The 17,669-nt window shown below is 43.0% G+C and overlaps 1 long non-coding RNA gene across 2 annotated transcripts; it reads right to left on the bottom strand.

Moving 5' to 3' along the window:
• Nucleotides 1-4,229: 4,229 nt before the first annotated feature.
• On the bottom strand, nucleotides 4,230-17,115 carry LOC120400483. Of its 2 annotated transcripts, XR_005595853.1 has the most exons (4): nucleotides 17,054-17,115; nucleotides 12,115-12,219; nucleotides 10,212-10,335; nucleotides 4,230-4,415 (listed from the first exon to the last, which is right to left on the bottom strand). It is a non-coding gene; the product is annotated as an uncharacterized LOC120400483 (long non-coding RNA). The 2 variants fall into 2 exon arrangements; XR_005595852.1 differs by lacking the exon at nucleotides 4,230-4,415 and having other exon boundaries at nucleotides 10,177-10,335.
• Between the last annotated feature and the right edge of the window lie 554 nt (nucleotides 17,116-17,669).

Here is a 17,669-nt window from a genome sequence, read left to right on the forward strand (position 1 = left end):
TCTGATTTTGAACTCCAGGGGGGTTGGAATCCTTTCTAGCAGCTGGCAAGTTGGGAATGGATCTGTTTCGCTGGTCAGGGCACAAACAGTGATGTTGTCTGTAAATGGACAGGGTTGTGTAACTTGAGACCTCAGCCTTGCTGTGATACTACCAGCCATTTAAACCTCTCAACACAGAGGATAGGTCAAAACGAAGAGTCTTGTATAGGAATTGTAAACTCTTCACACACAAATGCTCATTTTGTCTTTGTGATGCTGAAGATTTAATTGTTTGGGAAGAAAAAGATTTAGGTCATCTATGTGAGCTTCTGCTTCATACTATCAACTCTGCATGCTAAAATAAATTTGTTAGTCTTTAAGGTGACACAAGTACTCCTGTTCTATTTGCGGATACAGACTAACACGGCTGCTACTCTGAAACCACTCTCTTCATGAATACCTTTGGTGTTGGCAGTGACCAATGGATTACTATGCCGGCTTTGACAAGGAGGGTTCAGGCTTCTGTTGTCTCAGCTACTAATTTCACTGGTTCCCCAAATAGCCTTGCACTTATGAAAGTGGATGCACGGGGTATGGATGATTTTTTTCACGTTCATGAGTGTAAACAGTTTCCTTGTAGCCAGAGAGTAAGAATGCTTTGCTACAAATCACATCAAGATAGAGAAAAAATTGCCATGAAAGAATATCTTACACAACACCTCAAGGATTTGACAAGAATGTAACCCAGAGAACTCTCACACTCAAATTGAGGATCATACCCTAGAGACGATGGCCCACTTGCTTGCCACCAACTAGATTTTCCTTACTAAGTCTAAGAAATGGCCACAGTTGGAGTTTTGAAATTTGCTGTAGTGTCCTCACTCTTTTGGTCAATGGAATCTTTTGGAAGAAACCCCCTTCTGGAGGCATGGCCATGTCTCTCTCAGGTAGGACTACTGCTGCACTTAGGTTCCCCAAACTTACACATTTTCCTTATCTTTTTATATAACATTTTAGTTTAACATCTAGATTTAACCGGAAATGAATGGAATTCTTATGTGCCTCTCTTCTGGGCACACACTGGCTAAAGTGCTCTTTAATCCTTCAATGCTGAGCAAGCCTATGGAGAGGGAGAGGAGACTCCAAACTCCTTCCTTGGTAAAGCCTGAGTCCTTGACCTGATAAACAGACAGGGACAATTCCCACTCCATTGTGACCTAAAATTTGGGTCCCCTTCCCTGCTTGAAAGAGGGTCCCAGGCTGAAAACAGAGATGAACAAACTACATTACCCTGCCACCTGAGAATGGGCTTCACAGAAGTAACACATCTCTCTGCACACCCAGATATACTCGGGGGGGAGAGAAGGGAGGCAGTGAGTCTGATACAGAGCACTCCAGGAGACCCGTATATAGGAGAAAACCACAGCAAACACATCCTAAGGGTACGTCCAGACTACCCGCCCTATCGGCGTGTAGCGATCGATTTATCGGGGATTGATATATCGCGGTTCACCTAGACACGATATATCGATCCCTGAACGCGCTCCCCATCAATTCCAGAACTCCACCGGAGCGAGCGGAGTCGACGGGGGAGCCGTGGACATCGATCCCGTGCCGTGAGGACAGAAGGTAAATAGATCTAAGATACTTCGACTTCAGCTACGCTATTTACGTAGCTGAAGTTGCGTATCTTAGATCGACACTCTCCCCCACAGTGTAGACCAGCCCTAAGGGTGGGAAGGCAAGAGAAAAGATTTAAAGACTGATGTTTATACAACCTACTCATTAATTGTACGTATTACTTCCTTACAAAGGGGACAATTCCTTTTGCCTTTTTGGGACCCAGCGCATACGGAGTTTCCAAGTATTATTCCTGAGCAGACTATGTCGGGTTCTCATCTCCTTGAGAATCCTCATGCTCCTGATCAAGCCTTCTCACAATGGAGTAAGGAAAGGATATTGATATTGCTCTTATCCGGCATTGATAACAGAGACTGAAAATAACATGGCTTTGTGAGTTTCCGTATTGTACCATTTCAACCAAGATATAGGACAAATCATTTTAAATAGTTTCCATTTTCCCTGTCATGAACTAAGTAACGTGCTACTGATTCATTCTTTCTTTTATTACCTTGCTCAGTTGCTCATTTTCTTGAAGCGAGTTGTTAAGTTGCTCTTGAAGTTTCTTTTGCTCTGCCTTGATGTTTACTATTTCCTTTTTTAAACAAGCCAACTCGGCTGCAGATAGATTTTGGAGATGAGCGATCTCAGCTTGTTTAAGTTGCAACTCTGACTGCACTTTCTCAAGTTCCTCAGTCAAATCTTGATTTTTCCCCTCTAAATCCCGAATCTCAGCTTCTTTCTTTTCTAATTGTATTTCCTGAGACAAACTCTTCTCTATAGTAATAAAAAAAAAAGTGCTTAATTTGTGAAAGCAAACTATGTCAAATATGCAATATTAGCTTTTATGGATAACACTATAAAATGGCAATATTGCCAATTTTCAATTTTTCACCTAGCAATACATTTTCTTAGTATTTCAGAATATAATTACTTATGTGTTCTAAAACTGCCTTTATTCCCAAACCATGACATTGGATAGCTGAGACAATTTTAGCATTGCCAGAATTCAGTTTTGCAGAAAGAACATACTGCTAGTCAAATCGCTCTATGCTTCACAATTGTAACTGTTTCTACAGCCCATCTTCACTGAGGTCCGATGGCTTGTACTCTGAAACTCATGGTTGACAGGCAACAGTACCAATGGCTAGATAAAGAATGTTGGTGCCCTATTTGTCCATTTTCCTCTCTTCAAACTCCAGCATATATAAAAATGTTCAAGGTGTTTGAGGAACTGATGTATGGAGTAAAATTAAGAGACACGGGCAATACAAGAGATTTCCTGTATTGCAAAGAGAATTCTATTGAATAACACCAACTTACCATATGAAACAAGACTACGCATTCCCTTCCTACAGGGCAAGGAAAATTCAATGTCTCCAAGACCCAGAACTTGGTGAGAAAGAGGAGCAGACAGAGGGGAAGGGAAATGATACCAATCAACAGTTATTTGAAATATATCAACACCTAGGGTGGAGAAGGATTATTTAGGGTGGTGATTCAAAGGGGGGTGTGGCGGGCCGGTTGCCCGCTCTAGCCCTGAAGGGGTTGGAACAGCCCTGCAGAGGGCTGTGGCTGGGGAAAGCAGCAAGCCTGGGCTGATTGGGGAGGCAGCTACAGCTGGGCCAGTCCCCAATCAGGCCACAACTGGCCAGTGAAGTTAAGTGACTTGCCCAAAGCCTGGGCTGATTGGGGAGGCAGCTACAGCTGGGCCAGTCCCCAATCAGGCCACAACTGGCCAGTGAAGTTAAGTGACTTGCCCAAAGCCACAGAGGGGAGTCAGTATCAGAACACAGGAGAACTTTCCAGTTCTAGCTCCTGTTCTCAGACCACCCATCTCTCAGTGTGGATGAGTCAAATATATGAAGTTGCTCTTGGGAGCAAGATAGCATTAGATGTAAAGTATTATTAGTCAGTAATACCTGGGGGCTCGGGATAGTACATTTTCTAAGCATCTTTTTTTCCAAATATTTTAAGAAAAGTTAAAATACCCCATACAACTATGTCCTACCTGGGAACTGAAATAAAAGTTATTTCTAAGAAACTAACTCCTTCCACCCAACTCCTGCATTGCTGGGTAACAGATGGCATGGCACTGGTGGGACTCTACTGGAAGCAAGCCATCATTTCTTCATCTACTTACTACGAGCAGATGGGCGCCAGTGCGCAGAAGCCAAATTCAAGAAAAGGGAGGGTCTGGATGGAAAACATATTAAAACCTTGCCGACACAGCAAGTCTGTATTTTCAGCTATTTAAACAAGTCACCCAAAGAACATAACTAAAACCGTTGATGCTTCTAGTTATTTTCCTTTTGTCTCACAACCTTCTAGTCCAAACTGTCCAACTGCTATACCGTAACAAACACACACACACACACACTCTATCAATCATTCTAAAAGACACAGGTGTCAAGCGACAACATTTTCAGACAATGCTGATGTATGACAAATGTTTCAAAGCTGTATGAATTCTCAGCTTCCTGTGTTCAAAATATCAACAAAATTCAAGGGGTTTAAATGGCTGAAACGCCCAGCCCTCTTGCTGTGACTCAGTACAAGTGGCTCTGATTAAGAAGCATTCAACAAAAAGCTGGAACCAACAACCTAACATAGCTGCAAAAAAAAATCCCATGCTCTGATGCAGGACGTTCACAAAACTATTTACAAGAAATGCATTCTCCTACCTTAATCTGGTAAGGCTACATCCCATCATTTGTATTTACAATTTGGCCTCAATCGCATAGGCCATCATTAACTCTTGCTTGAATCATCGCAATCCAATGTATTTAGACTTGAATGCTTCTGCCCTGCAAAATCTGCAAGAGTTACAGAACACAGCAGCACACCTCCTCAGTAATACAGGTTCACTTGAGTACATCAGTCCTATGTTTCACTCACTCCGCTCATTCCCCAACAGAACACTGAATCAAATCTCGGTCTTTATTTTCAAAGCTGTAAAGGAAATGGGCCCAATATACCATTTTACTCTCTCAGACTTCAGTAGCTGTGTTCCTCAGGAACAACTGTCTACACATCAGAAGTAAAACTAGCAGATGCAGCAGACAGGGCTTTTTCAGGAGCTGGCCCAATACTATGAAATTCACTCCTGCAAAAACTAACATCACCATTTTTCGTATTTACACTCCCCGCGCCCGCTCCCGCCCTCCACACTTTGCCCTCTGGGACAGTGATTTTCAACCTCTTTTCCACTTGCAGATCCTAGAAAATTTCAAATGGAGGTGCAGACCTCTTTGGAAATCTTAGATATAGTCTGTGGACCCCCACAGGCCACGGCTTGAAAACCACTGTTCCGTTGTAACGACAACCTTTCGAGAACTCCTTAGACAGTCTGCAAACTCCCAGAGGTCTGTGCACCACAGGTTGAAAACTGCTCTGGGGGATATGGGAGAAATAGAAACCTCAAATAACAGATGCTAGTCACTTAACTATTCTTAACTCTGGAAAGCATTCAGATACAACAGCAATTGGCACAATAGAAGAACTTAAAAAAACCTAGTCGCTGATGTTGCTTCTACGACTATTTTGAGTTCTCTTCCTTTCATTTTCCTTCTAATGCCAAATTAAAGGAAAAATCTTTTAATCTACAATCAAGGTTTTTTAAAATCAAAAGTTACAGCCAGATGCTTTTTGTGTAAATTGGAATAACTTTACTGATTTCAATGGAGCTATGCTGATATATGCCAGAGCAGGATCTGGCTTCATAGTTAGAATTTTGTTGATAATGCTAGTCTATAGTCCTTGAAAAAGTTAAAATGTATAAATCATTTGGGGGATTTTCTTGCTTTAAATTGATTGTGTGACCAAAAAAGTACCCACTCCTCCATGAAATCTTAGAATTAGGCAAAACACACTTATACTTAGGAAGCAGCTACTGATTCTAGAAGTTCCAAATGAACTCAGATATTTAATATATTCTATTTTTTAGGACTAAACAAAGAGTCTCTTGAACCATACTACATAATTAGATTAAACAAATAATTCCATATGAACTGTAACCCTATCTGTAGTATGCTGGTGCAAAATCATTTTTTTAAACTCTGACCATACAACCAATTTTTGGCCTTGGGTCAGTCCACATGGAATCAATTGCAAAAACTGCAAGATCGGGGCCTTATCTTGTATCACAGCTATAGGTCTTGTGACAGGGTCGGGCCAGAGGGCTACAGGAGAGTGATCCTATTGGGATGCAGGAAGTGGGGAGCCCACTGCTAAAAGATCCCCCCAGCCTTAAGGGGGGGATCAACAAGACCTGGAAACCAAGTGGTTTCAGGGGACAACTAATGAAATAACAGGGACAGACATGCTGTCAAAGGCTCAAACGAAGGGAACCAGATGGGGACACCGAGCAGAGAACCCCGGACAGCGCCCACTGCTCCTCGAAGGCATGAAGGGAGTCAGTGGACACCTCCCAGAGGATTTCTGCCCGGTTGCATGAATGGATGGAGGACCGGAAAGAGGCCCCACAGTTACAGGAGACTCCATCGGCCAACCTCCTCTCCCTGGTTTTATAGATGGCCATTTTAGCCAGGGCCAGGAGGAGGTTGACCAGGAGGTCCCGTGACTTTGTGAGGCCACCTATAGGCAGTGCATAAATAAGGAAATGAGGGGGAAAGTGCAGCCAGAAATGCAACAGGATATCTGTGAGGAGACAGAATAGAGGCTGCAGCTTGGCGTACTCCAGGTAAACGTGCACCAGAGTCTCCCTCACGCAGCAGAAAGGGCAGGTGTCCAGGATGGGGGTGAACTGCACCAATTACACGCTCGTGCTCAGACCCCTGTGAAGAAGCGACCAACTGACATCCCCGGCGGGCCTTGGGAGCAGGGTGGAGTATAGGCTGGCCCACCGGGGCTCCTCACCCTCTAGAGGTGGCAGGAGGTCCCTCCACTTTGTGTCAGGGTGGGACGCAAAGGTGAGGAAGTGCAGAGTGTGGAGCACGAGCGCGTATAGATGTTTCCTTGGCGTGGTCTGGAAATGAACCGGCTTTAAGTCGTGCAGATGGCTTATGCTGAAGGGGCACGGAAGCCGGTTGGGTCCATGGGGCAGGGGCCCGCTACAGGAGAATGAGAGAAGGCAAATATATTAGCCCCCGATTAAGCAGGTCCCTTTCCCCTGGGTAAGATAACAGGGGCAGTTCCAGAAAAATCAGGAATTTGCTGGAACCAATGAAGGCAGGCAGGCTAATTAGGACACCTGGTTTAAAAGGACCTCACTTCAGTCAGTGAAGGGTGCAAAGTGCTGAGAGTGAGAGGGCCTGCGGCTGGAGAACTGAGGAGTACAAACGCTATCTGGCATCACGAGGAAGGTCCTGTAGTGAGGATAAAGAAGATGTTGGGAGGAGGCTATGGGGAAGTAGCCCAGGAGTTGTAGCTGTCACACAGGTGTTACACGTAAATCTGTAGACAGATGCTATCCACAGGGCCCTTGGCTGAAACCCAGAGTAGAGGTAGGGACTGTGTTCCCCTCATTCACCTCCCTCCTACTGTATATAAGAGGAGTTGACTTGGACTGTGGGTCACACCAGAGGCGAAGATCCTGGCCTGTCTCCCTGGCCCACTAGGTGGGTCAGCAGAGACTGTGGAGATTGTTCTCCTTCCTTTCCCCATGCTGGCAAGTGATGTGGTTAGCTGAGTGAATGGCAGGTTTGAGCCATAAAACTGGCCAAACTGAGGGCTGCCCTGAATATCTGAGGTGAGCAAATCCGCCAATAAGTGCAGGACCCACCAAGGCAGAGGAGGAACTTTGTCACAGTCTTTTAAGATGCTCCAAAAAAGGACAGCCAGAATAAGACAGTATCGAAACACAACTTCTCGTGGAAATACACTATTCTCCAACACAGAGCTTGCAGAGTTCCCCTGGGAGTCGGTAAGGCATAAATGGCACCAGTTCTTACTGATTTCCAGTTTAAATTATTAATTATTCCAGTTCCTTTGACTGGTTTGCTAGTAAAGCCTGTTCTGCTCTGCACAGCTTCTGTGTTAAGCTCACTGGAGTCCTTTTCCAAACAGTGTTTCACTGCTATTGCCTATGAGGAAAACATCACATTTTATTTGTAGTTATATTGAATCTATTTTAAAAAATTAAAAATTCCTGATGTCCCTTTAAATGATGAGCTCCAGAGATACCTTAGAAAACAAAGCCAAAAGAATAAGCTACGTTCTGCTTCCTCCTACAGAAAGAGAAGTTTGGAGTAACTGTTGACTTCTGTGTTGTATAACTAAGAGCAGAATTTGGCCCTAAACCTTGAAACTCAGCATGATGGCTTTAAAAAAGTGCAATTAAAAAAAGCCCAAATATCTGAAAAATCCATCCTCCTTTCACTGTCCAGTCCTGGGTTCTAGATTCTGTATCATACCAAAAACAGTACAGGTTAAGGTAACACAAATCTTTAACTCAAGACTGGGCAAGGTTATGAACAATATTTTCAGGCACATTTTCAAGTATATGGTTGTAATGTATAAATATATTCATAATTTAAGCCATAGTCATAGTACAGTCTGGTAATCATTGGGAATCCTAACCAGTGCTTTCTTTTAAGCTCAATCATAAGGGCAGCAGATTTAACACTTGCTCTCCATTTTTTTTAACATAACATATTTTGTCAAAGCGAGCACCTATTGGGCTTAGAAGATGCTTCCCCATTCCCACTCAGTCCTCAGCTGCTCATTTGAGAGGTAACATTTAGGTGTTGGACTGACGATCAGCTATCACCAAATATGCCATTGAACAGCCAACAAACAGAAAGGATCAACACCAAACTAGACTCAATTCGGTACAATCCAAATACCAAGAGATTGACAAATTACTCTACCTTTTCCACTTACTATATACTCAAGGAATAGGTTACATGTTGTGAAAAACCAGTATTTGTACATCTGAATTCCCCATATTTATGGACCAACAAAGACATTCAGCTTGCACCTCTGTCTCCATAACCACATTCTTCAGGGGCAAGGGAAATTAGTGTCGTGCTATCCTCTATCTTAAATTTATCACCTGACTTTATATCGCAAGGATAGGCAACTTATGGCATGCGTGCCACAGACGGCACACGAGCTGATTTTCAGTGGCACTCACACTGCCTGGGTCCTGGCCACTGGTCCAGAGGCCTCTGCGTTTTAATTTAATTTTAAATGAAGCTTCTTAAACATTTTTAAAACCTTTTTTACTTTACATACACCAATAGTTTAGTTATATATTATAGACTTATAGAAAGAGACCTTCTAAAAACGTTAAATTGTATTACTGGCACGCAAAACCTTAAATTAGAGTGAATAAATGAAGACTCGCACACCACTTCTGAAAGGTTGCCGACCCTGTTATGTCGCTATCTAAACCAGGAAGTTAACAAGATCATAACTGTACCACCACCAAATTCTAACTGGTTTTCAACCTTTTTAACCTGTTTTATATCAGTCATAATAGCTCCATAGTACTCCAAATTAAAAAGGAAGTAAAAAATGAGAATGAAATAACCTAGTTCCATTCTAGAAAGGAGTAGGCTTTTCTGGATAAAAACCTATAGATGTCCAAGTTTGAGTATGAATCGAGTGTTTCAAGAGTAAACCTGGAAAGAAGAGTATGTGTAGAGAAAATACTAACCACCTCTGTAGAAAAGGTTTGATTAATGTGCTCACACAGCTAGGATGACACATAGCTATGCCGGACAGCTATCGTGGACAAATTTAGAACCTCTGTATGAAGTCAGTGTAGACCATGTCTATCATAAATAAAAAAGCAGTTTTCTATTAGAGAGTGTGGATAGAAAAGAAGCAGTGCTCATATCAGAACAAGGCTAAAGGGAACGGTTGTAGGGCATTACCCCCAGATTGCCTTTGGGCCCATCTGCTACCTCAGTTTACCTTTAATCTTGCATCAAACCAGATATCACATGTGGTGATTTTACAGTAGTGCTCTCTTCCAGGTTGGTTTATTATCATAACACAAGACTCAAACATACCCTTAACCAGCCTCAATTATTCTTTTCCGCATATAATGCCTCAAGTTTTTCCAGGTCTTGATCAGAGCAGGCCCATCCTTGTAGTCCCACCCTCTCCTAGCTGGGACTTCTGCATCCTGCAAGTCCATCAATGGAGGCTTATCCCTGCACAGTTTCCAGTTCCTTGTAATTCTCTTCCCCCAAAAGGCTTCTGCCTTGGAGTTCTGGAAAATTGTCACCTGTCCTCTTCACAGGCCCTCTGCCTGGGCACTAACGAGAGAGAGTCTCTCTGAACTTTTGGGGCAGGGGAGGGATCTCTCTCTTGAATGACCACAGGCTGCCTTTTTACCTGCCAGCAGGCCCGGTTTAGATGCATGCTTCTGTCACATGACCCTTGTATTTATTCCCATCATACAGGGAGATGGGCTAAACCTGACAAAAGGTGCAGCTGTGCCCCAGTCTTTTAATGGACCAGCTCACCCTGTGACAGGAACATACTGCAGCTTGCTCTGACCTGTGATATTTTTAGTTGCACTTAAATATTAGTCATGTATAGATCTTCAAGCACAATAAAGAGGACAGTTAAATTTTACATAAAATAAAAACTCAGCATCACCACTTCCATTTGAATAGTTCAGATATTAAAAATCCTACTTTGTTGAGTTCTGCTCGTAGAGCATCGTTGGCTTGCTGCAAGTCCTGGTTTATCTGGTCGCACGGCAGATCCCCTGTCAGTAAGTCATGTAGCTGATGAAACACTTCTTAGAAATGTAGAAGACTGGGGGGGGAGGGGTAGGAGAGAGAAACACACTCTAGTTACATGTTTCTTGTCAAGTTACTATAACTATTAACACTGGAAAACGTGGGGGAGGGACTGTAAATTGCCTCTTTAAAAAGTTACTAATTACACTAAAGCGCTCTCTGACAGAAGCAAAAAGAGTTTAAAACCCATTTTTAAGTAAAGCATAAATTCTGTTATGGCCACTAATGGCCATGACTCACTTTGGCCAATCAGAGTAGCCTACTTCATCTGCTACACCAAGACAGGTGGATCAAAAAAATACTAGCAAATAATGGAATGAAGCTTATATATCGATTCAAAAGTAGATCTCCATAACAACATTGAGCATTACAACTAAGCAACCAGACTAATCCCCAATAATCATGATCCTTTGGGGTGCGGGGAATTCCCTTCTTTGCTATGATTACATGTTTAGCTTATTGCTGTCAAAATGTTTTTCCATGAGGAAAATGCCTTAGTTATTTTCAATTTGACTTAACACATGACTGGGCAGCAACAGAAGTTTGGTAGAGGGGCATTGACTCCTCCCGCCTCAGGTCTGGGGGAGCAGAACTTCACTAATGCACACCTCCTAAGATCCTTAGGAATCTAGCCCATCTCCTGCAACTATTAGGAGATGCAAAGTAGATATCCATCTGGGTATAATTCGTTTTTGAGGCTTCTTCCAGGCCCCACGGTCCTTATGGTTGGGGCTCTACATGAATTTGAGAGGGGATTTATATGAGGGAATAGGGCTATGAGGGGCACGGGACTTTTAGTCGGGGGTGTTGGGGTTGGTAAGGAAAAGAGAGGGCTGAGTGGGGGAGCAGAAAGCAGAGGAAGATAGGGAGGGAAAGCACTAGTGGCGTCTCCTGGCAACAAACCTCTCTGCCAAACTTCTCTTGGCAGCATCTGCAGGACTCCCCTCTAACAAATCATAGCAGGTTTGTCAGCTGGAGAAGGTAGTGAAGTGCTAGTGCTTCCCCTCAGCTTTCTCCTAAGCACCCTATCCTCCAGCAAGACACCTGCTCCATCCCATGTCCTCAAGCTCCCCCACAGCCTGTTCCCACTCTCATTGCCAGCCAGAGACCCATCCTATGAAGTCCCCACCCTCTTGGATCCCAGTGATCCATTTCCCCAAATCTTTATGTCTCCCCACCCCCTTATTATACCCAGCCTCTCTGCCCTCAGACCCTTTCCAAAGGCCCACTCCTACCCTGGCTTGGCCTGCCAGGAGCAGAAGAATGCAGGCGGGGAGGGTCAAACTCAGGAAGAAGTGAGCAAATTATTAGCAAAATGTTCAAACTTTTTTCTGATTTTATTTTTGTCATTGAACTATAAATTAGAGGTGAACACATTGGTAGCCTGCCTGCCCAGCCTACCTTGAAGAAATACGGATTCACTTCCTCTTACCAAGTTATAACCACCAGACTACTATTATCACCAGCTAGGGAACATGGCTTTAGTCAACTTAATTCGTGGTAGGCCAGTAAATTGTTTCACTAACAAATACAGATCCATTCAAGGAACTGAGAGGGCGTGGGTCCAGCAGGGCCCCATGTACCGCATAAGCACAGGGCTCCAGAGGTTGCCAAAGCTGGCCCTGGGGTACCATTACGGGAAAATTCTGACAGTGTGCATGTGGGCGCACACATCAAATATGGAATCACAGCGTTTTTCTTCTACATGGACAAATACTCAAAGAACCACTTCTTCGCTCTGGTAATAGCAGTCTGGAGGCAACTTTAAACTTGTGAAAAATGGGTCTTGTCTTACCTTTTCCTTTTCTTTTATTTTCTGTTCTAAGGACCGACGATTATTTTCGACAAATTGTCTCTGATGACTCAGTAGGTCGTCCATTTTTTGCTCCAACATTTCACGCTATACAAAGTTTAATCATAAATCACAGTGATGCAAGGGTAATATTTATTATTTGTACTACAATAGCAATCCCGCCCGCAATCAGGATTGAAATCCCACTTTAGTAGGCAGTGTTTAAAAACACAACAACAAAAAACGACATACATACGAGGAAGTCATGGTCTCTGCCCCAAAACTCCTTACAGTGTTCCATGACTTAGTGAACACTCACACAGGTATCCCATACCAAACTGAGAACAGATTACACTTGGCTAGAAGACAAGTGTGTGCTAAAGTTTTAATAAGTGTTTAGGCACAGGAGATAAATTCAATGCAACTTTAAATTTACAGAGAATCAGCACATTGATTGATCAGAAAAAAATTACTGAACTATTTTGAACATATTTACTAATATAATCTGCAATTCAATCGGATTTCAAACTCATGTAAAGAAGCTAGACTATAATAAGAAAAGCTCTCAACAGTCACAGCTAGAGGTTATGGTGACAGCTATGCCAGTAACTCAGGTAATTTACAAGTAGCATCACTGTGACATCAGAAGCAGCAACCAATCAATCTTTCCTCTGCACTTTGCTATCAGTCAGTGAAGTGGAGAGGGCCTATTCACAGGTCAAAAGTTCTCATCGTTAACTTACTTGAACATCTGTATACAAACATGGTAATAACCCTGGATTGACTCATTGTCCCTGGCCTCAACCTACTCGCAGCCAAGACCTTCTCTCAATGGGGTCCTCACAGAGGTAGCAAAGAACAGCCATTACCGTACCTCTGCAGAGGCAAATTCTTAACCCCCATTCATATGATGGTATAATCTTCAGCATCCCGTATATAGGATGTAGGAAGCAGCAGCATTTTCTAACATTCTTAAGTAGGCAGCAGAATGTGCATGCATAGATAAAATCCCTGACAGCAAAGAGTAAGTGACAACCATCACACTTACAGAAGACATATGTGGTGGTGCCTTTCCCCACGGCAACATAACTTCTTTAATCTAAGTGTGTATGGAGGGGCAGAAAGGGGATGGGAAAAGAGTTAAGCTAAAGAGAAATATGAAGAATCGTGGAATCCATGACTTGCATGAGCTACAATGTTCTACCCAATGCACACGGAAATTGTGGAGCTGCAACAATTGGCAGAGGCCAAAACATTCAGCTGGACTAACTTCCCCATGTTAAATAGGGTGAAAAGCCAATGATTTTCAAAGAAGGAGACAGTGGTGCTGTTAAAACGTCTTTTTAACAGCACCACTGTTTTTATGACACTTTCAAATGGCTTTAGGATATATAAAATATCTGTGTTTCTTAGATATTTGTTATCGTTATTCACTCTACCGCAATAACAATACTGCATTGCTGGCTGCCTCATTAGAGAGCTGGCCTGCTATTTGTTCAGTCTATCAGAGCAACTTATCCATAAAGGAAAACTTTTCAAGGTGCAGATCTTCCCCACAGCACACACCCACGTAACTGGTATTAAAAAAAAATTTTAAAAAAATGAAAAGGTAGGGGAAAAAAGGAACCAATCACTAATCCCAAAAGTCATAGAGCAGCAGATGATCCACTAGTTTCCATGGTTCTCCTGCTACGTTGTCCAGTATATCAATGCAGTGGCTGACCCACTAAACCAAACAACCACTTCATGCAGTGGCAAGGAACCCTATCCCATATAGCAAAGTGTAGGCCTCTTCATGGATATGGAAAGATGGGGCCAAATAAGGATTTGCCTCTTAATGAAAGGCTGGGTTTGACTGGCTTTATTTCTTTACTCTTATCAGTGTACACCTGTTTGGCATCTGTTTTAGCTAGCAAAAAAAAAATCCATTTTATATGATTAACACACGTTTGCTCCACTAATGCAAATTATTTCAACGTTTCAATTATATCAGAACTATAGCCACAGAAATTTCTTGGCTTCCTTGCACTGAATACAAGAGGGCCTTTTCCCCCTTGATTCTTCTGCAGCAAAACAGAGAGGTCTTGGAAGGACCCAAGATCTTGCATTCTGAGCACTTTAAAACTCTTCAGTAAGGTGTGTGAATTCTTTCCTGTCATGGAAGGGATCCAGAGGTACCACCAGAATTTAGAGGGTCCAAAGGATAGAGAAAAAATCTGTCCTGGATCATGCAGGTCTGTGACTCTAAGTGGACAGCACTGTTCTCTTTTCTTGTTTATGTACCAGCCTCACAGACTGCAATACAGTTCTACTAATAGGCTTTATTAACTTCTGCCTGTGCTGGTGCTGCATAAGCAAAAGTACGAGATGTTTTAGCTCATATAAAGCTATTTAAATCTTTTAAGGGCATAGGGAAATGGTGGACTTAAATATACAGTAGAACCTCAGAGTTACCAACTCGGGAATGGACGTTGTTTGTAACTCTGAACAAAACATGATGGTTGTTCTTTCAAAAGTTTACAACTGAACATTGTCTCAACATAGCTTTCCAACTTAACTATGCAGAAGAAAAAATGCTGCTTTCCCTTCATTTTTTAGTAATTTAACACAGTACAGTGCTGTATTTGCCTTTTTTAGCCGGGGGTGGGGTGGGGTAGAAGGGATGTGTCTCTGCTGCTGCCTAATTATGTTCTTCCGGTTCCAAACGAGATTTGTGTGGTTGACTGATCAGTTTGTATCTCTGGTGTTTGTAACTCTAAAGCTCAACTGTAAATTATGGAGCCACCATTAGCAAGCACATACATAGTTAAGCTTTGTTGGAGAACTGTGTAATGAATTGTGTTAGTGAAATGTGTACTAAGTAATGTTAGAGAAATTATTATATACAATTCTGGAAGAAAATAAGAATGTTTGCTTTTTGTATGTAGTTCTGCTGCTTGAGATTGTCAGATTTTGCTGAAACAGTCTGTAAATCAGAAAATTGGTTTTTGTGTCTCATCTATAAAGTTCTTGACCAAGCAGATAGCAGGGTAGAGAAGAGAGCTGTTAGCTTTCAGTAAGTCAGGTACAATCCCTCATCCCCCCACCCATCCATCCAATCAGCTAACAAGTTTTTTTTTTAATCACAATATTAATAAAATTCACTGCTTGTTCTCTCACCTTATTCTTGGCTTTGATTATTTCAATGACAGAAGACCCCAAACTCTTCATATATTCCATAGTTACTAAAAAGCTCTCAACAGTCACATCTAGAGGTTATGGTGACAGAGCTATGCCAGTTACTCAGGTGATTTACAAATAGCATCATTGTGACATCAGAAGTACCAACCAATCAATCTTTCCTATGCAATTTGCTCAGTAACTCAGGTGATTCATAAGTAGCATCATTGTGACATCAGAAGTGGCAACCAATCAATCTTTCCTCTGCACTTTGCTATCAGTCAGTGAAGTGGAGAGGGCCTATTCACAGGTCAAAAGTTCTCATTGTTAAATTACTTGAACATTTGTATACAAACATGGTAATAACCCTGGATTGACTCAATGTCCCTGGCCTCAACCTACTCCCAGCCAAGACCTTTTCTCAATGGGGTCCTCACAGAGGTAGCAAACAACCGCCATTACCGTACCTCTGCAGAGGCAAATTCTTAACCCCCATTCACATGATGGTATAACCTTCAGCATCCTGTATATAGGATGTAGAAAGCAGCAGAATTTTCTAACAAGCAGCATCCCCCACCTGCCTATTCAACCAGCTAACAAGTAAAAACTCAAGGCCACAGAAACAGATGAGTACGAAGAATAAAAATTGCAGTTGTAATATAAGTACAACTGCATGCAGCCAGGGAGTGTGACAGCAAGGAATAGCTGCGATGGGAACTACACAGATATAAGTAAGTTTTAGCAGGATAAGCAAAAAATGTATTAATCTGGGTTAGTTATTGTGATTTATGCAGGCGAATCTTTTAATCAGGGCCGGCTCAAAACCCCAGCACGCCACGCACGCGCGTCGGGCGGCATTTTCCCAGGAGGGCGGCAGGCGGGTCCGGCGGACCTTCCGCAGTCATGCCTGCGGGAGGTCCACCGGAGCCGCCAGACCAGCAGACCTCCCGCAGGCATGACTGCGGAGGGGGCGCTCGTCCCGCGGCTCAGGTGGACCTCCCGCAGGCACGACTGCGGAGGGTCTGCTGGTCGCAAGGCTCGGGTAGACCTCCCGCAGGCATGACTGCGGACGGTTCCCTGGTCCCGCGGCTCGGGTGGACGTCCAGCAGGCATGCCTGCGGAAGCTCCATTGGAGCCGCGGGACCAGCGCACCTCCGCAGGCACGCCCCCGGAGCCGCGGGACCAGCGTCCGGCAGCGCGCCCGCGGCATGCCGCCCTGCTTGGGGCGGCCGGATTACTAGAGCCGCCCCTGCTTTTAATTAGGGGTTAGAGTAGAATATATATGGATAAAGACACAGATGAGGTAGCTTCCTCTACTGAGTCTGCGCAGTTACAGAACAGAGGATTAAAAAATAGATGATTGACATAATAGTGGAGAAGAGACAGAGGAAAAATAGCCAAGCATAGCAGAGATTTGAGAAGAGTCACCCTGTCCCCAAGAAAGATAACTTGAGCACTTTCTTGTCTTGCCTTATCTTTTTGCATGTTTATGTAATTCATACGTGATAGTAGCATTGTCTAAAAACATATATAATAAAGGCTAAAATAAATTGTTTAAGCCTAAATTGAAGTGGATTTGGTTTTCACCCAACAGGTTGACGTTTGCATTTAAAGTGGAACTAAAAATCCCGGTTTCACAGTATAATAAATGAATCTACTTTCCAAGTTCAGCAGAGTTACACTTTAGATTACATTAATTTTTGCATAAAATAGTTTCTTACTTTGCCAGAGACATTTTTTTAAAAATCACAATATTAATAAAATTCACTGCTTGTTCTCTCACCTTATTCTTGGCTTTGATTATTTCAATGACAGAAGACCCCAAACTCTTCATGTATTCCCTAGTTACTAAAAAGCTCTCAACAGTCTCAACAGAGGTGATGGTGACAGAGCTATACCAGTAACTCAGGTGATTTACAAGTAGCATCATTGTGACATCAGAAGAACCAACCAATCAAACTTTCCTGTGCAATTTGCTCAGTAACTCAGGTGATTCATAAGTAGCATCATTGTGACATCAGAAGTAGCAACCAATCAATCTTTCCTCTGCACTTTGCTATCAGTCAGTGAAGTGGAGAGGGCCTATTCACAGGTCAAAAGTTCTCATTGTTAACTTACTTGAACATCTGTATACAAACATGGTAATAACCCTGGATTGACTCATTGTCCCTGGCCTCAACCTACTCCCAGCCAAGACCTTCTCTCAATGGGGTCCTTACAGAGGCAGCAAAGAACAGCCATTACCGTACCTCTGCAGAGGCAAATTCTTAACCCCCATTCATATTGTTGGTGTCACTAGGCCTAAGTAAACCAAAGTTGTGACTACAGGCCTGAGTGAACCAGAGGTCTTCCATGCTGTGAACTTTAACCAGCCTAAGATGCTAACAGACAGCAAGCAA

Source organism: Mauremys reevesii, linkage group 3, assembly GCF_016161935.1.
Source record: "Mauremys reevesii isolate NIE-2019 linkage group 3, ASM1616193v1, whole genome shotgun sequence".
Taxonomy (NCBI): domain Eukaryota; kingdom Metazoa; phylum Chordata; order Testudines; family Geoemydidae; genus Mauremys; species Mauremys reevesii.